Source organism: Hordeum vulgare, chromosome 3H, assembly GCF_904849725.1.
Source record: "Hordeum vulgare subsp. vulgare chromosome 3H, MorexV3_pseudomolecules_assembly, whole genome shotgun sequence".
Taxonomy (NCBI): domain Eukaryota; kingdom Viridiplantae; phylum Streptophyta; class Magnoliopsida; order Poales; family Poaceae; genus Hordeum; species Hordeum vulgare.
This window is the reverse complement of record NC_058520.1, coordinates 66,077,341-66,102,386: the sequence shown is the minus strand read 5'-3', so window position 1 is coordinate 66,102,386 and position 25,046 is coordinate 66,077,341.

Sequence of the window (25,046 nt, the reverse complement as noted above, 5' to 3'; positions counted from 1 at the left end):
GCGCACCTCTTTGGGGTGCGCCATTGCTATCCAAAAAAAGATTACTAATGGCGCACCTCTGTGAAATGCGCCATTGCTATATAAAAAAATATTTACTAATGGCGCATTGCATGGGGATGCGCCATTGCTATCAAAAAAATCTAATGGCGCACCACTCCGGGGTGCGCCATTGCTAACCGGCAGTGCCTGCCCCGGATCCCGTCCCCCGGATCCGCCCCGGATCCCGTCCCCCGGATCCGCCCCGGATCCCGTTCCCCATACCACCCCCCCCCCCCGCCCCCCCGCTCCGCTGTGCCTGCGCGTAGCCCCGGATCCCGTCCCCCAGATCCGCCCCGCCTCTCCGGCCCAAGCTCTCAAGGAGGAGGAGGATCATCCGTCCTCGGGCAGCGGGATGGAGGGTCACGGAAGAGGAGCGCTGCTGCGGGAATCCCTTCGACAATCGCCTCTCCGCGCTCGATGCTACCATGCGCCCCATCCAGCTCCACACCCACGTCGTCCGCATATGAAGCCAATCTCTAAAAGAAATATGTATGGGCCATATGATGTTTATTTTTCTACGTATTTAATATTTGTAATGTCAATATATCATATAAAATCATTTTCCCAATGCAGAAGTAGGCCGGTTTATGCAAGTTTTCTTCGAACTTTCTGTATCCAAGCATGTTCTAACATGTAGAAATTAGATGAGGGTGACCGGATGACAACTCAACAACTTCGTTTACATGTGTGCCTAGTTGTCAATGTTTACTCGACAAGCGGATTGGTGGCCTCTCGGGCATAAATTAAAACTGATAAAAATAGGGTGCACCAAGTGTCAAACCAAATTGGTCGCATGGCTTGAAAGCTAGGAACCTTCTCACATACCATGTCCAAATAAGTTTGTAAACTACCTTTAAAGGCATATAAATGCACAAATATTGCGTTGTTTACGACTTAAACACATTAATGTTTATTTACCGGTGTTATCGTTGAATTCATAATATTACTACAAAGCATGTTATACGGAAACCAGTCAAAACCCTAGCCGCTTCCCTCTCTCGCACCACCACCCCTTCCTCCTTTCCCCTCCTTCAATCCTGCCACCCAAGCCGCCCATCGATCCGAGCACGCGGCCGCATCCATCCCTCCTATCCTCTCCTTCGATCGCGCTGCCCATAGATCCGAGCCCGACGACGTCAGGTTATTTTTGGCACTCCAACAAGAGAAAAATGATTTTTTTTCTTTTTTAAAACCCATTTCTCATAACCCTTTTGAAAAGATATTCGTCTTATTCCAAGTTCGTTATTCTTCGTGAAAACTAGCTCACATTTGGTGACACAATGAGAAGTTTTTTTGGATTTGTTTTGAATTTCCCAGGTTATAAAAAAGTTGACGTGATTTAACACTTTATTTTTAGTCCATTACGATTAATTTAGATGGTTATAACATTATATGCATGTACTGTATTTTAATTGGTCCATAAACATGTTAGGTGGATCGCGGATTAACACCGTTGGATCCTACCGGATCCAACGACCGCCCTCATCCCCCTGACCCTCTCACCCAACCCACAGCCCCGCACTCCTCCTCCCTCGTCCACAACTCGACATCTCTCTCCCGAACAACTCTTCTCATCGCCGCCACCATCAATGACGCTCGATCCACACGACCTACCGACCGGAATCGATGGTGCCACGCACACCACATGGATCCCCTCACTCTGCTACTCCCTCCTATCATGGGAGATCCAGCACGCATGTCCTCCAGTGCTATCCACGACCGTCTCTTGTTACTAGGGTTTCGATAGGATTGGCCCCGGTGACTCAGGTGCGTCCGTCCACTCCATCTCCTCCTCCTCACAACCCTCCCTCACATCCTCAGCTCATGTTCTCTCCCTCCCAAATCCAGTACGGCGGAGGCGCGCGGGGTTGACCAATCCATGGGTGCATCGTATCTAGCATCCGTGTCGCCAGATCCCCCCCTCCCAAATCCAGTACGGCGGAGGCGGGCAGAGTTGACCAATCCACGGGGGCGCCGGATCCCCCCCCCCTTGTTTTGAGTTATTAGATTTACATTATTGGATTTTGGAGAAAATTTGATGCATCAAAATGCTTAGCTTACTCCCAGTCTCTCCTCATATCGAGGTTGAAGTATTAGGTAATACTATTGTTTAGCACATAACTTATTACATTATGAATTTTGGTGTGGCTTTCGATTTTATTTTTGTAGACATTATTTTTACACATGCAGTCATAGCACCTTTCCATTATCTACCTCTGATTATGCCTACTAGCGGTCATATCCTTCACATGGTACAAATCCTGATACACTTTATAGTATTTTGGTTATAATTACTTTCATGTAAATCCAAACTATTATAGTTACTGAAATTAATTGGACATTTATTTAAGCCATTTAACAAAGCGGAGCTCCATTTGCTAGGGTTCGAAGGTCATGAGATGAGGTAAACTAACTTGTAATAAGGCATCTAGAGGTTAGTCACGCTGAGCTCCTATCGCACCGCAGTCGTATTCTTGGTTTATGTCGAGGGCAAACAAATACTATAATGAGTTATTACTTAATTATTATGCTTACTTTTTTTCCTTTGATATGTTGGTTTTTCTTTTGATAGCTTACCACATACTTATAGTATAAACAAACAGGAATTTGGCTTTGTAAATTATTTTGCGCCTTTGCATATGATCTGGCCAGATTTGTACGTAATGCTGAGGCTTGAAGCATCACAAAAGCTTGTACAGAATCAAGTGTAGTGGTTGGGTTCGAATATATAGATTGAGATTTTTTTCATTGGGCTGGTTCAATTGCTGGTTCAATTAATGATGGAATGAATAGCTCGGTTGTACATTGCCTCTGCTAAGAAAAAACATTAAGTGGGTCAAGGTTGTGGCCCAAAAGTAAATCTAAAATTGACAGAAATAATGGGCTCCACCTATAGTTGTGGCCTAAAAGTAAATCTAATAATGGGCTAATTATTGGGCTTGTCCCATTAAAACAACTGATTTTAACCGATCCTACATGGCGTCCATGTCATCATTTTTGCCATGTCACTGCATGTGCCACGTGGACATTGCCACATCAGATCCTACGTGTTTCAAGCTCATTAGTAATGACCATAATTTTGGTCGTAGATTTTACGACCAATATTTTGGTCAAGGGCGGCCATGACCAAAATTTCAGAAAGGGTCAAGTTTGTTCGTTCTTGACGGCCAACTGTTGACGTCCTGAATTTGGTCAAAAAAAGGTCAATAATCGATAACAATGACTAATCAAGGACCAAAAAGGAGAGTCATAATCGACCATATTTCTTGTAGTGGTTTCATTGTCTTGCAGTTTTAGTTTGTTTTCATCTCTTTACTCAACGCTGTTTCTTTTGGCGTAATGCAGTGGGATTGTTAACCCTTTCATTTGCTTAGCTCCCGAGTAGAATTTACACGTTTGACTGAATTGTGGAGAGGAATGGCGATTCGTTGCTGGTGCAAAGTCAGGAGTGCTATGAGAAGGTTGCCAAGACGGTCTCCTTCCTCGCGCAGGCTGAAGGCTCATTCCTGCTGTTGCTCACAGGTAATTCAGTTCTGATGCATCTGTTCTAATACTTTTATGGAGTTATATATAGGGGCTGCTGATTGTGTGCGTTTACTAGTTAGATTTTGTTTGCAATCAAGGGTGAACACTATGATCGTAGTATCATCTCCATGACTGGAAAGTTTGTGCCTATACCATTGCTTCTTTCCTTCAGGCTTAAACATTTGGTATCACATCTCATTAGAGCAAGCGTGTGACCTATGTAGCTGGGATTACTTTGGATTCAGCGCAACATCGGCAGCTTATATTTATAATTTGGAACCAAAAATCATGTGCTTATTCTTGTATATGAATGTTCTCTTAAAAATCTTAGCTGTATTCTTTGGAGCTTATGTGTATATATCTCTCTCTCTGTGTGTGTGTGTAGTCGTCACTAGTTGACAATTTAAGTATCTTGATACCTCCTAAATTTTGTAACGAACATTGCTGGTGTTGTTATGTTAGAAGTCAATATGTATCAAAATTTGTAATTATGAATCATCTGTTTTCTTTCTCTAACGCTTTTGATTCATGCTTCTTTTGCGAGGGGAAGTTCAAAAGGACCGCGCGCTGGAGCTCCTAAACGTGCGTCCCTTCTACTTCGTTTACTTATGTGGCTGAAGACATAAAGCAAACCTTTGGAGCCATAGTTGTCTTTTTTGTCATCTAAAATAATAATGGTAACATATTAATGCAAACAAAATAATATTGTAGGTCAAAAAATTGTATGTGAATAATGAATGGATGCTATGGAACTATATTTGTTATGGAGCTATGTATGTATGGATGCTATGGAACTATATGTATATATGGATGCTATGGAATTTTGGATGTATGGATGCTATGGAGTTTTGATATATGGATCATGAAATTTGTTATGCAACTTTGCATATATGTTATGTGTTGTGGATCAGTAAAACAATTGGGCACATATTATGTATTATATATTTGATATATATGTTATGTGTTGTTGAATTTGAGGTTTTGAAAAAAAACATATATATGCTAGAATACCAGATACTAATGGAGCACCATGGGCTATACTAATGGCACACCTGGGAGGCATACTAATGGCGCACCTGGGAGGCATACTAATGACGCACCTGGGAGGCATACTAATGGCGCACCTCGAAGGCATACTAATGGCGCACTAGGGAGGCATACTAATAGCGCACCTGAGAGGAATACTAATGGCGCACATAGGAGGCATACTAATGGCGCACCTGAGAGGAATACTAATGGCGCATCTGGGAGGCATACTAATGGCGCACCTGAGAGGCATATTAGTGGCGCACCATGAGCAATACTAATGGCGCACTACCTCGTGCGCCATTAGTATACCAGATACTAATGGCGTACTTGTGGTGCGCCATTAGTAAAAAAATCTAATGGTGTGATGCTAGTGGCGCACCTATAGTGCGCCATTAGTAGCAAAAATAGGTGCGCCATTAGCAAGCCTTTTCCTAGTAGTGCCCCTTTGACTTGTGCGTTTGTGCATGTAAAGAACAGAAACAAAAAAAAAGAGTATTTAGGTATATGTATGTGTATAGTCATGTATACATACGTATGTATATGCAAAATATGTATGTATGTAAAAATGTGTGTGTGCGTAAATTTGGGTGTACGGATGGGTGTGCATGTAGGTGGGTGCTTGCTGTCCCAATGACAGTTGGCCCTACAGATCCCATCAAATGACAGGTGGGGTCCTCGTAAAAACCTACAATTATAATAATAATATAGTTTTATAAATATTTAACATAAATAAATTAATTAATTGGGTTAATTAATTAGTTAAGCAGGAATTACTATTTAGAAAATTAGGATATAATAAATAAATAGATATATCATTTAATTAATTAGTTAATTAATTAAATAGATATATAATTTAATCTTTTAATTAGGATAAATAATTAACCTAATAAAGTATGACACGTGGGTCCCCCGCTAAATTAATATGATTTATTAATATTTAAACTTAGTTAATAAATTGTGTCTATGACACGTGGGACCCATTGGTCAGTTGACGAGTCAACTGCTGATGTCAGCATTACATCATGTTGATGTCATATTTGCATTTAATCAAATTAATTAAATTTGTTTGTAAATTCCTAATTAATGAATAAAAATTTAAGAATTAATACAAAATAATCCGTAAGTGAGATCAAAATACTTTCAACATGAAAGTTGATCAGCACCCCGAGACGAACCAGGATACACGGTCCATTCGTCTATCACGCGTCCCTAGCATAGTAAACATGGAACATTTCCATCGTTTTCCGTCTGACCCGTAGTAGCCAGATACCCGGAAAATATCGTCAGATATTCTTTCGACCCATCTATGACGGATGTTGCTGCCTTAGCTCATGTCTAGCCTGCATCTTGCCATGTCATGCATCAGGTCGCATCTGTTGCTGTTATTTATTGTTTCTTCCCCCTCTTCTTAGCCGTAAACCTCGAGACTGATGATGCTGCGGGATATATCTACGAACCTGCGGACTGGCCTTTTGCCGCAGAGCAGCAAGGCAAGCAAACCCACCTTGATCCTTCCTATATCGCCTATGTCTTTCTCCCTCATGCTTGCATTAGTATTTTTGCTACTGTTGTAGGTAGCTCCTATATGTGATGCATAGCCTATTTTTGATGAACTGCTACTTTGAGTACTGTACCTTTACACTGCTTAGTATAGGTGGAGCAATCTTCCTTTCTGACACCGTAGTCCAGTTGCCCCGCTTGTTTTGCAATCTCGATCCCTGATCGACGAGCCAGACCCAACACAACACATACCCCCCCCCTTAGTTGTACGACGCTATAGAGATACTATCGAGTACCGAGGGTGACACCTCGCTAAGTACTCTTGCTGATATCTCTGTAGTATAGCTAGTCGGTCGTGGTTATCGAGGGTGATTCCTCTTTCACCATTCCTGACGATGCCTCTGTCGTGCAACCCCTCAAGTGTGGTATCCCCGAGGGTGATTCCTCTAAGCCCACCTTCACGGATACATCGTTCGGAATCCAACGAGGCTGATACCTCGGATTCCCCCCGATGTTACAACCACACATTTACTCGACCATGTTACTGGTATCATTGGTGATTAGATGTTAGACGGGTGGATTCCCGTGAGATTGTGTTGATGGCCTAATTAAAATGATAATGGATTTGGGTATTTGATCTGGGTTGGTTGGATACCTTTTCGCAATAACCGGCTATGCGGGAAGAATTATGGGTACTCAGTGTCGCGGTATCAGCCGAAGCTTTTCAGATGTCAGCAATGTAGAGGCGCCCGCCCGAGTGGTCCCGAGATGCATCGCACTTGTGATTAAGGGATGCTAGGACTAACGTGGGCCGTCCACGCATCGTCCAGGAGCGCGAAGGGGAACTGGGCCCATGAACCCTTTGTGCTTAGGAGTTAGACCGGCGGGCTGACCTCTCTATTGAGTCTTAAGTGGGGCTGCGACGTGTCGATATTCCGAGGCCGGGCATGACCCAGAAAAGTGTGTCCGGCCAGAGTGCTATCGAGCGTGACGGGAAATGTGGTGCACCCCTGCAGGGATGAAAATTAACTATTCGGATAGTCGTGTCCATGGTTACAGGACGACTTGGAGTTGTGCCCTGATCTTATACAACTACAATTGTTACTTAACTGGAATTAGTTGCCTCGGGATTGCTTCCTTGCAGGGAGTCGAGGGAGGATATCTGGGCGTGACCTCACTTTAATATTGCTGCAACAATATGACTATTAATTGTGTTACCTTGCTCTATTCTCGTCTATTGGTGAAAGACCCTGAAGATGCTAGTCTTTGATAGGACTAGGCCTTCTCTCTATATTCTCGCATTGTTGCAGTGAGTCCACATATAACCACCCCCTTCGTTATGCATACTTTGGATGAGTACTCACCGTTGCTTTGCTCCCTCTTTGTCCCCTTGATCCGTTGCTGCGACCAAATGATGGAGCCCAGGAGATGGAGGTTCCCGCCGACGACGACTGCTACCCCGATGGTGCCTACTTCTACATGGAGGCTGTTGAAGACCAGGAGTAGTTTGGAGGTTCCCAAGCAGGAGGCCTCGCCTCGTTCGATCATTGTATCTTTTGTGCTAGCCTTCTCTAAGGCACCCCGTGTTTTATGTCTGTACTCAGATATTGTTGCTTCCACTGACTCGTGTGTTATCGAGCTTCCGTATTCTAGCCCTCGAGGCCCCTGGCTTGTAATATGAAGCTAATATTGTTTTAATTTTGTCTAGTGTTGTGTTGTGATATCTTCCCGTGAGTCCTTGAGTTTGATCGTACGCAATTGCGTGTATGATTAGCGTACGATTAAACCGAGGGCATCACACCTTGCTTCATGCCATGATCTAAAGAAAAGAATGATAAAAGAACAAAAGCATGAAAGATCATGTAATGATCTTATGGGAAGTGATGACTTCACATATAAAAGGAATATTGATTGAAACTTATCATGGGTGGACAAACGTAGACCTTGGTCATTGCTGCAATTAATAGGAAGAAATAAAGAAAGAGAGCTTCACATATAAATATATCATCTTGGACACCATCTATGATTGTGAACAGTCACTAAACTATTACATGCTTATAAGTAGATGTTGGACAAGGAAGACAACATAATGAATTATGTTTGCTTGGTTCCGAACAATGTTATATGACTAGAGATCCCTTAGCATGTGACGCTTGCTACGACCTCCTATCAGCCAAAACTTCCGCACTAAGTAGAGATACTACTTGTGCATCCATAAACCTTCAACCCAGTATTGCCATGAGAGTCCACCATACCTACCTATGGATTGAATAAGATCCCTCAAGTAAGTTGGCATCGGTGGAAGCAATAAGAATTGCTCCCTAAATATGTATGATCTATTAGTGTGTAGAAAATAAGCTTTGTACGAACCTGTGATGAGGAAGATATAAAAGAGACAGACTGCATAATAAAGTTCTTTATTAGAGGAGGCAATATAAAGTGACGTTCCTTCACACTAAGAGGACACACGTCTAAACCCCAAAAGCGCATGACAACCTCTGCTTCCCTCTACGAAGGGCCTATCTTGTACCTTTACTTTTTGCCCTTGAAAGAGTCATGGTGATCTACACCAATTCCTTATTTCGCCTTTATCTTGGCTAACGTCATATGCTAGGGAAAGATCTATATTCATATGTCAACTTGGAAGTAAGTATTCATGAATTATTATTGTTGACATTACCCTTGAGGTAAATAGTTGGGAGGCGAAACTATAAGCCCCTATCTTTCTCTGTATCTGACTAAAACTTTGATCTCATGAGTACCACGTGAGTTGTAGCAATTGTAGAAGACGAAAAGATGATTGAGTATGTGGTTTTCTTTACAAGCTCTTATTTGACACTTTCCGATGTTATGATAAATTGCAATTGCTTCAATGACTAAAGGCTATTGGTTGTTAATTCTCAATAAGGTTCTTGATCCATACTTTACTTTGTGAGGGAATTATCACTTTAGCATAAGAGTTTATATGTTGATATTGTTGTTCTGATTATGATCATGATGCATGTATGTCTGTATTTTGTTTTGTAGACACCTCTCTCTCTAAACATGTGGGCATGTTTATTGATCTCGGTTTCCGCTTGAGGACAAGCGAAGTCTAAGCTTGGGGGAGTTGATATGTCCATTTTGCATCATGCTTTTATGTTGATATTTATCGCTTTATGGGCTGTTATTACACTTCACAGTACAATACTTATGTCTTTTCTCTCTTATTTTACAAGGTTTACATGAAGAGAGAGAATGCCGGCAGCTTGAATTCTGGCCTGAAAAGGGAGCAAGTTTGAGATACCTATTCTGCGCAACTCCAAAAGCCGTGAAAATCAACGAGGAATTATTTTGGAATTTATAAAAAATACTGGATGGAAGAAGTACCAGAGGGGAGCCACCAGGAGGCCACAAGCCTGCTAGGCCCGGCCTACCCCCCTGGTCGCGCCTAGGTGGCTTGTGGGCTCCCTGTTGGCCCTCTCGCTCCCATCTTTTGCTATAAGGAGGGTTTCGTTCCAAAAAAATCAAGAGGAGGCTTTCGGGAGGAATCGACGCCAACACGATTTGGAACTTGAGCAGAACCAATCGAGAGCTCCGGCAGGGTCGTCTTACCGGGGAAACTTCCCTCCCGGAGGAGGAAATCGTCGCCATCGTCATCACCAACACTACTCTCATCGGAGGGGACTCATCACCATCAACATCTGCATCAGCACCATCTCATCTCCAAACCCTAGTTCATCTCTTGTAACCAATCTCCGTCTCACAACTCCGATTGGTACTTGTAAGGTTACTAGTAGTGTTAATTACTCTTTGTAGTTGATGCTATTTGGATTACTCGGTGGAAGATTATATGTTCAGATCCTTGATTCTATTCAATACCTCTCTGGTCCTGAACATAATTATGCTTTGTGAGTAGTGATACGTCTCCACCATATCTACTTTTCCAAACTATGTTGCCCTTGTTTTGGACTCTAATTTGCATGATTTGAATGGAACTAACCCGGACTGACGCTATTTTTAGCAGAATTGCCATGGTGTTGTTTTTGTGCAGAAATGAAAGTTCTCGGAACATCCTAAAAATTTACGGAGAATTTTTCTAGAAACTATGAAAAATACCTGAGCAAAGATCCACCAGAGGGGGTGGGCCAGTGGGCCACAAGCCGTGTTGCCGCGGCCACCCCCCTGGCCGCGGCAACCAAGCTTGTGGGGTCCACGTGGCTCTGTCGCCCCCAAACTCAGCTCTATAAATTCACTTTCGCCCAGAAAAAATAAGAAGAGAAGATTTCGTTGCGTTTGTGATACGGAGGCGCCGCCACATCCTGTTCTTCATCTAGAGGACATATCTGGAGTCCGTTTTGGGCTCCGGAGAGAGGAAATCGTCGCCATCGTCATCATCAACCTTCTTCCCTCTCCAATTCCATGAAGCTCATCATCGTTCGTGAGTAATCTATTCGTAGGCTCGCTGGGCGGTGATGAGTAGGATGAGATCTATCATGTAATCGAGTTAGTTTTGACGGGGATTGATCCCTAGTATCCACTATGTTCTGAGATTGATGTTGCTACTACTTTGCCATGCTTAATGCTTGTCACTAGGGCCCGATTGCCATGATTTCAGATCTGAAGTTATTATGTTGTCACCAATATATGTGTGTTTTAGATCCGATCTTGCAAGTTGTAGTTACCTACTATGTGTTATGACCCGGCAACCCCGGAGTGACAATAACCGGAACCACTCCCGGTGATGATCATAGTTTGACGATTTAATGTGTCCACCAAGTGCTAATGCGTTGTTCCAGTTCTTTATTAAAAGGAGAACCTTAATATCTCGTAGTATCCTTTTGGACCACGCTGCCACGGAAGGATGGACAATAGATGTCATGCAAGTTCTTTTCCCTAAGCATGTATGACTACACACGGAATGCATGCCTACATCACATTGACGAACGGGAGCTAGCCAGATATCTCTCCATGTTATAACTGTTGCATGATGAATATCATCCAAACGAATCACCGACCCATTGCCTACGAGTTTGTCCCACTTTTGTTGTTACTTGTTTTGCTCTGCTGTTGTTACTACTGTTGCTGCTACTGTTACTTGCTCTGCTGCTACTACCGTTACTTGCTTTGCTGCTACTTGCCACTGCTGTCACTTGCTACTGCTGTCACTACTGTTGTTCCTTGCCACTTCTGTTACTCGTTACACTACTGCTACCTACTACAATACTGGTTCGCTCGGCGTTGACGGGAAAAGACAATTTCCGTCAACGGGCAACTTATGGCGCCATTGATACGACGGTTAGGAATAGTCTGCCATCAACAGATCGTTTCTGACACCGTTGTTATCATAGTACTTTGCTCCTATTACTTCACTTAAAGATACTAATCTTTCAGGTGTGGTTGAATCTGATACATTCAGCTGCTAATAATCGAGAGTATCCTCTCACCTCCTGTCTGGCGAATCAACAAATTTGCGTCGACTACTCTACCCTCGAAAACTGCCGCAAACCCACGCACTGGTGGGTCGTCAACAACATTCTTCTAGTTTCGTTGCCGAGGAGTGCTAGCAGCATTCTTCTGGTGCCATTGCAGGGGAAGGTCTGTTGTCATAGAGTCAGCATTTTTCTGGCGCCGTTGCCGGGGAGGTAATTGCTATATTCTCTAAGTCACTTGGGATTTATATCTGCTGATCACTATGAAGAATCTGAAGGATCCAAAAACCAAAGTCTTGCCCTCAACTACGACGGGAGGTAAGGAACTGCCATCTAGCTCTGCACTTGATTCACCTTCAGTTATGAGTAAGTTTGCGACATCACCTCTTGCTAGAAATCTTGATATGTCGCCTGTGCTTGATGATGCTTATGATGCTACTGCTAGAGATGCTATGCTTGATGCTATGCCTGATACTGCAAGAAATACTATGCCTGATGATGCTAGAGATGCTATGCTTGATACAACTTTGCGTGATGATGCTAGAGATGCTATTTTGCCTGATGATGCTATGCTTGATACTGTTAGAGATGCTACTTTGCCTGATGTGCCACTAGGGGTATTCCTTGATGCTCATATTGCTAGAGTTACTGCCAATGCTCGTGATGCTTCTGAAACTGTCGATACTATTGAGATAGAATGTGCTTTTGCTCCTGCTAGATCTAGCTCTCCTAGATATGAATTGCCTGATATATCTGAGGGTTACGTTATGGAGGGAGAGATAGCTGAGGATTTTCTTGCGTGTAAGGATGCCTATGACGCTGATAAATTACTTCTCAAGTGGAAGGAAAAATCTCTGAAAGATAGGATGAAATACGACCCGAAGTTTGCCACTTCACCTATCTTTATCACCGATAAGGATTATGAATTCTCTGTCGACCCAGAGATAATCTCTCTAGTCAAATCTGATCCTTTCCACGGTTATGAGTCTGAGCCGGTCGTAGCCCATCTTACCAAACTACACGATATAGCCACCCTTTTCACTAGTAAAAAGAAGATCCACCACTACTATATCCTTAAGTTGTTTCCTTTCTCTCTAAAGGATGACGCTAAAGCCTGGTTCACTTATCTTGCTCCTGGATGTGTGAGTAGTCCCCAGGATATGGTCTATTACTGCTGCTGCAACAAAAGACCTTCCAACGGCGCCAGAAATAGATATGTTGACGGCACCAGGAATCCTTCTGCTACGGCTACGCCTTAAGGGACTTCCTAGGCAAATATGCAAAGGATTTCCCCCGCGGCCTTGGAGCCTTGCGTTGGTGTTCCCTCGAAGCGGAAAGCATGATGTAGCGCAGCGGTGGTAAGTATTTCCCTCAGTTTGAGAACCAAGGTATCAATCCAGTGAAGGAGTATCTCAAGTGCTTGCACAAACACAAAAAGCTTGCTCCCAACGCTATGAAGGGGTTGTCAATCCCTTATAGATTGTTCGCCAAGTGACAACTGAAAGCAACAAAGTATCAAAGCAAAGTAAAAGCGAAAGTGGAAACGATAGGTGCGAATAGACTCGCGGGTCGTAGTGTTTAATAGTGGCTTCTCTCATGAAAGCAAGTAGACGGTGGGTGAACAAATTACCGTCGAGCAATTTATAGAACCGTGCAAAGTCATGACGTCATCTATGGCAATGATTATATCTATAGGCATCACGTCCAAAACAAGTAGACCGATACTTTCTACATCTACTACTATTACTCCACAAGTCGACCGCTATCCAGCATGCATCTAGTGTATTAATTTCAAAAGAATAGAGTAACGCCTTAAGCAAGATGACATGATGTAGATGGACAATCTCATATCTACGACAGAGCCCACCTTGTTACCTTTGATGGCAACTACATGATGTGTTCCTTGCTGCCCCTACTGTCACTGGGAAAGGTCACCACACGGTAAGAACCCAAAACCAAGCACTTCTCCCATTGCAAGAATCATAGATCTAGTTGGCCAAACAAAACCCAAGACTCGGAGAGACTGACAAGGATATCAAATCATGCATATAAGAAATCAGCAAAGACTCAAATATATATCATAGATAATCTGATCACAAATCCACAATTCATCGGATCTCGACAAACACACTACCAAAGAACATTACATCTGATAGATCTCCTTGAAGATCATGGAGAACATTGTATTGAAGATCTAAGAGAGAAGAAGCCATCTAGCTACTAACTACGGACCCATAGGTATGAAGTGAACTACTCACGAGTCATTGGAGGGGCGATGATGATGATGAAGAAGCCCTCCAACTCCAAAGTCCCCTCCGGCAGGACACCGGGAAGGGTCTCCACATGAGATCTCGCGGAAACGGAAGCTTGCGGCGGCGGAAAAGTATTTTCCTGGATCCCTTGATTTTTTTTCTGTATTAGGGAATATATAGGTGAAGGATCTAGGTCAGGGGGTCGCCAGGGAGGCCACAAGCCTGGCCACCACCGCCCCCCTGGTGGCGGAATGGGGGCTTGTGGGCTCCCTGTAGCCCTCCTGGCTTGGCCCACAAGCCCCCTGATCTTATTCCGTTCGGGAAACAATCATTTCAGGGATTTTATTCCGTTTGGACTCCGTTCCAAAATCAGATCTGAAAAGAGCCAAAAACACAGAAAAAACAGGAACTCGCACTTGGCACTGAATTAATAAGTTAGTCCCAAAAAAGATATAAAAGGTACATAAAACATCCAAAGATGACAAGATAACAACATGAAACCATCAAAAATTATAGACACGTTGAAGACGTATCAAGCATCCCCTAGCTTAACTCATGCTAGTCCTCGAGTAGGGAAGTGATAAAGAATTAATTTTTGATGCTTTCATGCTACCTAGCATAGATGTCCTTTGTAACTCCTCTTATGTGATGTGAATGTTCAGATCCATTAGATTCAAAACAATAGTTTGCTGCAGGTCAAAAAAAACAATAGTTTGCTATTGACGTGGAAACAATAATAATTCAAGCAAACAAGCAAGGTAATCATGAACTTTCAAAATAAAAAGGCCAAAAGAAAGTTATCCCTACAAAAGCATATAGTCTGGCTAGGCTCTATCATCATTGCACAACGAATTTAAATCATGCACAACCCCGGTATTTCCAAACCTTTTCAACTCTCATGCAACACATGCGCGTGAGCCATGGTTTTAGCACTATAAGTGGTGTGGAGTGTGGTGGAGGTTGCAAGACAAACTAAGGAGAATATGATCACATTAACTAGGCATATCAATGAGATGTGGAGATGCTCATCAATAGATATCAATGTGAATGAGTAGGGATTACCATACAAATGATGCACTAGAGCTAAGAGTATGTGAAAGCTCTTAAAGAAAACTAGTGGGTGTGCATCCAACTTGCTTGCTCACGAAGACCTAAGGCAATTTTGAGGAAGCCTATCATTGTAATATACAAGCGAATATATATAATGAAAATTTCCCACTAGCTATATGGTGGTGACAAAACGAGAGACTCTCAATCATGAAGATCATGGTGCTTAATATGCTCAAGTGTGGAAAAGTGGTAACATTGTCCCTTCTCTCTTTTTCTCTCATTTTTTTATATTTTTTTGGGTGGGCTCTTTGGCCTCTTTTTTTTTGTGGGCATCTTTGGCCTCTTTTATTTCCTCACATGGGACAATGCTCCATCAATAATGATCATCACACTTTCAGCTCAAAACTTAGAGCAACGATGACTCTATATGGAATGCCTTCGGTAGTGTACCGTGTTCATGATCTAGCACGGCATCGACATTAATGGAAACATCATGCTAGCTATCTTACGATCATGCAATGTCAATGTAGACGTGGTGGCACATGTCATGGTGGTATTTTCATGGCAATATATCTCGGAATGACTTTGAAAAACCCATAGTAGGTAGGTATGGTGGCTGTTTTGAGGGTGGCTAATGGTGGATTTTGTGCACCAGCGAAAGTTGCACGGCACTAAGAAGATAGTGATGGTGCAAGGTGAAAGTGCATATAAACCATGGACTCAACATTAGTCATGAAGAACTCATATACTTGTTGCAAAAGTTTTATTAGTAATCGAAACAAAGCATTCAACGCATACTCCTAGGGGAAGGGTTGGTAGGTATAAACCATCGCGCGATCCCGACCGCCACGCAAAGGATGACAATCAATAGACTAATCATGCTTAGATTTCATCACATAGCGGTTCACCATACGTGCATGCTACGGGAATCACTAACTTAGACAGAAGTATTTCTAGATCCACAACACCTTACTAGCATGACTTCAATATTACCAAAACCACAACTCAAAACTAATTGAGATGAATCAAACTTCTCTAACTATTCAATGCACATGAAGGTGGAAGTTTTCGTATCCCTTTGGATAACTACCCCTTTTGAGACTACTTTCAAAGCATAGATCAACTACAACGCTACGCACCTTTGTCCTCTAAAAGATATAAGTGAAGCACATAGAGCAAAAGTATCTAGCTCAAAAGATATAAGTGAAGCACATGTGATCTGAATTGTCTACCAAAAGATATAAGTGAAGCTCGACAAAATCACGGTGAGTGCATGTCTCTCTCTGTATAGGTGTGCAGAAAGGATGATTGTGACACAAAAAAAATAAAAGACTCCTACGATACAAGACGATCCAAGCAAAAACACATAACATGTGGTGAATAAAAATATAGCCCCAAGTAACGTTACCTATGGATTGAAGACGAGAGAGGGGATGCCTTCCCGGTGCATCCCCAAGCTTAGGCTTTTACTACATCCTTGAATCTCTTGGGGTGCCTTGGGAATCCCCAATCTTGAGCTCTTGCCACTCTTTATCTCTTTGTCCATAAGAACTTCACCCAAAACTTGAAAACTTCACAACACGAAACTTAAACAGAAACTCGTGATAACATTAGTATGAGAAAGCAAACCACCACTTCCTTGGGGTACTGTAGCAAACTTAAATTATACTTATGCTGATGTTGGGTTACTGTATTTTTAATCTTCCATGGCTAATACCCCCCGATACTATCCATTGTTTCATCAAAATAAGCAATCAACACAACAAAAACAGAATCTGTTAACAGCAGACCAGTCTGTATAAATCTGTATATTTCGTATACTTCTATTACTTCAAAAATTCTGAAAACTTACAGAAGTCTGAATAATTTGCGTAGAAAGAAGAAGAAAAAAGAATCAACTCAAAATATCTTACAGAAAAAAAATGAAAATTCTTCTCGTGAGCAGAAAGTTTCTGTCTTTTCCAGCATGACCAAACGATCATCCCCAAGACTAATCATAACGGTTTTGCTTGGCACAAACGCAAAAAGAAACACAAAAAACACAATCATAACAGAATTATGAAAGTGTGGAAACACAAAATAGAAAGAAAAATGATAGATTCGTTGGGTTGCCTCCCAACAAGCGCTTTTGTTTAACGCCCTTAGCTAGGCAAAAGGTGATGGAATCACATATAGTCATCTTTGGTGCTCAAACCATAAGTAGTGTGATCATTTATCATCTTAAGATCTTCATCTTTATTGGATGACTCACCACTAGCTTTAGGAACAAAAACAGACTTGACGGTCTTTTTGAGAGTGAGATTTGGAGTACTTTGCACAACGGCAAAAGCGGAACCCAAGTTGGTTATGACATCTTCTAATTTGCCAATTCTAGAGGAGTCATTAACTATAAGTTCCTTCTCCCTTAAATTTTTCAAAAAATTTCCCACTTTGGATCCGTACTGAGTAATTTGATTGTGGATCTTTCTATCCAAACCCTCAATAAGTTCAACTCTGGCAATTTTGTTTTCAATAGAGTCAAGCCTTTGCATCACGTGTTCCAAGGTTAAGGTAGTTCCATTAACCATGAGCGGGGGTGAACCTTCCAAATTCATGATAGCTCCATAGGAGTCAACAGTATGACTCCCCAAAAAATTCGCGCCTACAATCACTACTAAAATCCAGAAATTTGCCGTCTGCCAAGGCGGACGGCAAAGGGGGCAACCACGGACGGCAAAGGCTTTGCCGTCTGCCCCCTCATGGCAAAGTAGACGGTAAAAAAATTCCGGTGAAGAGGCTCTTTGTCGTCTGCCTCCGCAAAGCGGACGGCAAAGAATCTTTGCCATGAGGGGGCAGACGGCAAAATAAATGGGACGGCATATATTGCAACGTCCCCGTTAAGTGTTAACGGCAGGCCTCCTCTCTTTGCCGTCTGCCATACCCTCTTTGCCATGAGGGGGCTGACGCCAAAGAGGGGAAAGAGAGAGGGGCAGATTCCCCCTTTGCCGTCTGCCTTCCCCCCTTTGCCATGAGGGGGCAGACGGCAAAGAGGGGAGAGAGAGAGGGGTAGATTCCCCCTTTGCCGTCTGCCTTCCCCCCTTTGCCATGAGGGGGCAGACGGCAAAGAGGGGAGAGAGAGAGGGGTAGATTCCCCCTTTGCCGTCTGCCTTCCCCCCTTTTCCATGAGGGGGCAGACGGCGAAGAGGGGAGACAGAGGGGGCAGAATCCCCCTTTGCCATGTGCCTCCCCCCCTTTGCCATGTGGGGGCAGACGGCAAAGAGGGGACAGAGAGGGGGTAGATTCCCCCTTTGCCATGTGCCTTGCCCCCTTTGCCATGTGGGGGCTGACGGCAAAGGGGGAGAGAGAGGGGGCAGATTCCCCCTTTGCCATGTGCCTTCCCCCCTTTGCCATGTGTTGGCAGACGGCAAAGAGGGGAACCAGCCCCTTTTTTATTTATTTTTTGTTATATCCAGCATTTTTAACAATAATCAGAATATATATATATATATATATATATATATATATATATTTGACATAAATAAATTTCTTTCCGTACTCATAACCATATTAAAATAACTCTCATCCATAGTGCATACATATTATGCAAGTTACATCCGTACCAAACCATATATTACACCAGTTACATCCACGTGCATACAAAGTTTCATATATTCATATACTACAATAGTTTCAATACAACCCATGGTACAAGAAATCAGCTTCACGCATTCCATCAACCAAGCTTCCCGTGAAGTGAAGGTAATCTGCAAAATGACAAATAAGAAAGTTAGAAAAATAATACTAGATGAAGTAGTGTATATATAGGTTATTTAGGATAGAAATTAGCTAAGTATAGACCATTTAGGAGCTAACTAAGCTAATTATGTCATTTAGGTGGAACCCTAGCTAACTATAGGAGAAGAGAAAGAGAAGAAGAAGTAAAAGAAGGAGGAGGAGGAGAAGGAGAAGGAAGAGGAGAAGAAGAAGAAAAAGGAGGAGGAGGAGGAGGAGGAGAAGGAGAAGGAAGAGGAGAAGAAGAAGAAGGAGAAGAACGAGAAGAAGAAGGAGAAGAAGGAGAAGAAGAAGGAGAAGGAGCGGGAGCTCCTTCTCCTTCTTCTTCTCCTTCTTCTTCTTCTCCTCATTTTTCCTCTTCCTTCCTTTCATTTTCCTCTTTTTCTCTTCTTGTCCCCTTCTTCGGGCTAAATTGGCTAAGAATGCCTTTTTGGAGCTAATTATGTCATTTCGAGGATAATTAGCTAAGTACACGTCATTTCTTCCTTAAATAGGCCATTTTGGAGCTAACTAAGCTAATTATGTCATTTCTTAGGATAATTAGCCAATTTAGCCTTTCTTGGAGGAGTCTAAGCTACGTAGAAGAAGAGATAGAGAAGAAGAAGTAAAATAAGGAGGAGGAGTAGGTGGAGGAGAAGAAGAAGGAAGAGGAGAAGAAGAAGAAAAGAAGAAGGAAAAGGAGAAGAAGAAGGAGAAGGATAAGGAGGAAGAAGGAGGAAGAAGAAGGAGAAGGAGGAGCTCCTTCTCCTTCTCCTTCTTCTTCTCCTCCTCCCTCTCCTCCTTCTTCTTCTCCTCATTTTTCCTCTTCCTTCCTTTCATTTTTCCTCTTTTTCTCTTCTTGTCCCCTTCTTCGGGCTAAATTGGCTAAGAATGCCTTTTTGGAGCTAATTATGTCATTTCGAGGATAATTAGCTAAGTATAGGTCATTTCTTATTAAATAGGCCATTTTGGAGCTAACTAAGTTAATTATGTCATTTCGTAGGATAATTAGCCAATTTAGCCTTTCTTGGAGGAGTCTAAGCTACATAGAAGAAGAGATAGAGAAGAAGAAGTAAAATAAGGAGGAGGAGGAGGTGGAGGAGAAGAAGAAGGAAGAGGAGAAGAAGAAGAAAAGAAGAAGGAGAAGGAGAAGAAGAACGAGAAGGAGGAAGAAGTTCCTTCTCCCTCTCCTACTTCTTCTCCTCCTCCCTCTCCTCCTTCTTCTTCTCCTCATTTTTCCTCTTCCTTCCTTTCATTTTTCCTCTTTTTCTCTTCTTGTCCCCTTCTTCGGGCTAAATTGGCTAAGAATGCCTTTTTGGAGCTAATTATGTCATTTCGAGGATAATTAGCTAAGTATAGGTCATTTCTTATTAAATAGGCCATTTTGGAGCTAACTAAGCTAATTATGTCATTTCGTAGGATAATTAGCCAATTTAGCCTTTCTTGGAGGAGTCTAAGCTACGTAGAAGAAGAGATAGAGAAGAAGAAGTAAAATAAGGAGGAGGAGGAGGTGGAGGAGAAGAAGAAGGAAGAGGAGAAGAAGAAGAAAAGAAGAAGGAGAAGGAGAAGAAGAAGGAGAAGGAGAAGGAGGAAGAAGGAGGAAGAAGTTCCTTCTCCCTCTCCTCCTTCTTCTTCTCCTCCTCCCTCTCCTCCTTCTTCTTCTCCTCATTTTTCCTCTTCCTTCCTTTCATTTTTCCTCTTTTTCTCTTCTTGTCCCCTTCTTCGGGCTAAATTGGCTAAGAATGCCTTTTTGGAGCTAATTATGTCATTTCGAGGATAATTAGCTAAGTACAGGTCATTTCTTATTAAATAGGCCATTTTGGAGCTAACTAAGCTAATTATGTCATTTCGTAGGATAATTAGCCAATTTAGCCTTTTTTGGAGGAGTCTAAGCTACGTAGAAGAAGATATAGAGAAGAAGAAGTAAAATAAGGAGGAGGAGGAGGTGGAGGAGAAGAAGAAGGAAGAGGAGAAGAAGAAGAAAAGAAGAAGGAGAAGGAGAAGAAGAAGGAGAAGGAGAAGGAGGAAGAAGGAGGAAGAAGAAGGAGAAGGAGGAGCTCCTTCTCCTTCTTCTTCTCCTCCTCCCTCTCCTCCTTCTTCTTCTCCTCATTTTTCCTCTTCCTTCCTTTCATTTTTCCTCTTTTTCTCTTCTTGTCCCCTTCTTCGGGCTAAATTGGCTAAGAATTCCTTTTTGGAGCTAATTATGTCATTTCGAGGATAATTAGCTAAGTATAGGTCATTTCTTATTAAATAGGCCATTTTGGAGCTAACTAAGCTAATTATGTCATTTCGTAGGATAATTAGCCAATTTAGCCTTTCTTGGAGGAGTCTAAGCTACGTAGAAGAAGAGATAGAGAAGAAGAAGTAAAATAAGGAGGAGGAGGAGGTGGAGGAGAAGAAGAAGGAAGAGGAGAAGAAGAAGAAAAGAAGAAGGAGAAGGAGAAGAAGAAGGAGAAGGAGAAGGAGGAAGGAGGAAGAAGTTCCTTCTCCCTCTCCTCCTTCTTCTCCTCCTCCCTCTCCTCCTTCTTATTCTCCTCATTTTTCCTCTTCCTTCCTTTCATTTTTCCTCTTTTTCTCTTCTTGTCCCCTTCTTCGTGCTAAATTGGCTAAGAATGCCTTTTTGGAGCTAATTATGTCATTTCGAGGATAATTAGCTAAGTATAGGTCATTTCTTATTAAATAGGCCATTTTGGAGCTAACTAAGCTAATTATGTCATTTCGTAGGATAATTAGCCAATTTAGCCTTTCTTGGAGGAGTCTAAGCTACGTAGAAGAAGAGATAGAGAAGAAGAAGTAAAATAAGGAGGAGGAGGAGAAGAAGAAGGAAGAGGATAAGAAGAAGAAAAGAAGGAGAAGGAGAAGAAGAAGGAGAAGGAGAAGGAGGAAGACGGAGGAAGAAGAAGGAGAAGGAGGAGCTCCTTCTCCTTCTCCTTCTTCTTCTCCTCCTCCCTCTCCTCCTTCTTCTTCTCCTCATTTTTCCTCTTCCTTCCTTTCATTTTTCCTCTTTTTCTCTTCTTGTCCCCTTCTTCGGGCTAAATTGGCTAAGAATGCCTTTTTGGAGCTAATTATGTCATTTCGAGGATAATTAGCTAAGTACAGGTCATTTCTTATTAAATAGGCCATTTTGGAGCTAACTAAGCTAATTATGTCATTTCGTAGGATAATTAGCCAATTTAGCCTTTCTTGGAGGAGTCTAAGCTACGTAGAAGAAGAGATAGAGAAGAAGAAGTAAAATAAGGAGGAGGAGGAGGTGGAGGAGAAGAAGAAGGAAGAGGAGAAGAAGAAGAAAAGAAGAAGGAGAAGGAGAAGAAGAAGGAGAAGGAGAAGGAGGAAGAAGGAGGAAGAAGAAGGAGAAGGAGGAGCTCCTTCTCCTTATTCTTCTCCTCCTCCCTCTCCTCCTTCTTCTTCTCCTCATTTTTCCTCTTCCTTCCTTTCATTTTTCCTCTTTTTCTCTTCTTGTCCCCTTCTTCGGGCTAAATTGGCTAAGAATGCCTTTTTGGAGCTAATTATGTCATTTCGAGGATAATTAGCTAAGTATAGGTCATTTCTTATTAAATAGGCCATTTTGGAGCTAACTAAGTTAATTATGTCATTTCGTAGGATAATTAGCCAATTTAGCCTTTCTTGGAGGAGTCTAAGCTACGTAGAAGAAGAGATAGAGAAGAAGAAGTAAAATAAGGAGGAGGAGGAGGTGGAGGAGAAGAAGAAGGAAGAGGAGAAGAAGAAGAAAAGAAGAAGGAGAAGGAGAAGAAGAACGAGAAGGAGGAAGAAGTTCCTTCTCCCTCTCCTACTTCTTCTCCTCCTCCCTCTCGTCCTTCTTCTTCTCCTCATTTTTCCTCTTCCTTCCTTTCATTTTTCCTCTTTTTCTCTTCTTGTCCCCTTCTTCAGGCTAAATTGGCTAAGAATGCCTTTTTGGAGCTAATTATGTCATTTCGAGGATAATTAGCTAAGTATAGGTCATTTCTTATTAAATAGGCCATTTTGGAGCTAACTAAGCTAATTATGTCATTTCGTAGGATAATTAGCCAATTTAGCCTTTCTTGGAGGAGTCTAAGCTACGTAGAAGAAGAGATAGAGAAGAAGAAGTAAAATAAGGAGGAGGAGGAGGTGGAGGAGAAGAAGAAGGAAGAGGAGAAGAAGAAGAAAAGAAGAAGGAGAAGGAGAAGAAGAAGGAGAAGGAGAAGGAGGAAGAAGGAGGAAGAAGTTCCTTCTCCCTCTCCTCCTTCTTCTTCTCCTCCTCCCTCTCCTCCTTCTTCTTCTCCTCATTTTTCCTCTTCCTTCCTTTCATTTTTCCTCTTTTTCTCTTCTTGTCCCCTTCTTCGGGCTAAATTGGCTAAGAATGCCTTTTTGGAGCTAATTATGTCATTTCGAGGATAATTAGCTAAGTACAGGTCATTTCTTATTAAATAGGCCATTTTGGAGCTAACTAAGCTAATTATGTCATTTCGTAGTATAATTAGCCAATTTAGCCTTTTTTGGAGGAGTCTAAGCTACGTAGAAGAAGATATAGAGAAGAAGAAGTAAAATAAGGAGGAGGAGGAGGTGGAGGAGAAGAAGAAGGAAGAGGAGAAGAAGAAGAAAAGAAGAAGGAGAAGGAGAAGAAGAAGGAGAAGGAGAAGGAGGAAGAAGGAGGAAGAAGAAGGAGAAGGAGGAGCTCCTTCTCCTTCTTCTTCTCCTCCTCCCTCTCCTCCTTCTTCTTCTCCTCATTTTTCCTCTTCCTTCCTTTCATTTTTCCTCTTTTTCTCTTCTTGTCCCCTTCTTCGGGCTAAATTGGCTAAGAATTCCTTTTTGGAGCTAATTATGTCATTTCGAGGATAATTAGCTAAGTATAGGTCATTTCTTATTAAATAGGCCATTTTGGAGCTAACTAAGCTAATTATGTCATTTCGTAGGATAATTAGCCAATTTAGCCTTTCTTGGAGGAGTCTAAGCTACGTAGAAGAAGAGATAGAGAAGAAGAAGTAAAATAAGGAGGAGGAGGAGGTGGAGGAGAAGAAGAAGGAAGAGGAGAAGAAGAAGAAAAGAAGAAGGAGAAGGAGAAGAAGAAGGAGAAGGAGAAGGAGGAAGGAGGAAGAAGTTCCTTCTCCCTCTCCTCCTTCTTCTCCTCCTCCCTCTCCTCCTTCTTATTCTCCTCATTTTTCCTCTTCCTTCCTTTCATTTTTCCTCTTTTTCTCTTCTTGTCCCCTTCTTCGTGCTCAATTGGCTAAGAATGCCTTTTTGGAGCTAATTATGTCATTTCGAGGATAATTAGCTAAGTATAGGTCATTTCTTATTAAATAGGCCAGTTTGGAGCTAACTAAGCTAATTATGTCATTTCGTAGGATAATTAGCCAATTTGGCCTTTCTTGGAGGAGTCTAAGCTACGTAGAAGAAGAGATAGAGAAGAAGAAGTAAAATAAGGAGGAGGAGGAGAAGAAGAAGGAAGAGGATAAGAAGAAGAAAAGAAGGAGAAGGAGAAGAAGAAGGAGAAGGAGAAGGAGGAAGACGGAGGAAGAAGAAGGAGAAGGAGGAGCTCCTTCTCCTTCTCCTTCTTCTTCTCCTCCTCCCTCTCCTCCTTCTTCTTCTCCTCATTTTTCCTCTTCCTTCCTTTCATTTTTCCTCTTTTTCTCTTCTTGTCCCCTTCTTCGGGCTAAATTGGCTAAGAATGCCTTTTTGGAGCTAATTATGTCATTTCGAGGATAATTAGCTAAGTATAGGTCATTTCTTATTAAATAGGCCATTTTGGAGCTAACTACACTAATTATGTCATTTCGTAGGATAATTAGCCAATTTAGCCTTTCTTGGAGGAGTCTAAGCTACGTAGAAGAAGAGATAGAGAAGAAGAAGTAAAATAAGGAGGAGGAGGAGGAGGAGAAGAAGAAGAAAGAGGAGAAGAAGAAGAAAAGAAGAAGGAGAAGGAGAAGAAGAAGGAGAAGGAGAAGGAGGAAGAAGGCCATTTTGGAGCTAAGTATAGGTCATTTTTTATTAAATAGGCCATTTTGGAGCTAACTAAGCTAATTATGTCATTAGATGGAAGTCTAGCTATTTTGGAGCTAACTAAGCTAATTATGTCATTAGATGGAAGTCTAGCTATTTTTTATTAAAACACTAGAAATAACATACCTAAGTTAGGGTGAAGCACGGTGGCTCTGGCTTGTTTCACCTGGAGAAGGCTGCCCTGGAGAAGGCTCGACTGTAGAAGGGTCGTGCGATGCGTTTCGGGACATATTCTGCACCAAACGTCGTTTGCAATGTGTAGTTAGCATGAGGACACTCTTAAGATCACTCCACTGAAATGAAACTCACCGTCCCCGCCACGTTAATGACTGGCATCGGCGGACGGACTTGGCCGTTCTTCTCGCACATAGACTGTACATTTGGTTTCAACAGGTCAAACTTTTTATTTATTAATGAAACGGACATTCAAATGCAAGATTTTAAATAACATGAAGAAGAAACTTACCACGAAGAGCTCGTATATGGCCCTGGTAGACGCTTCATTCCGTGCCCT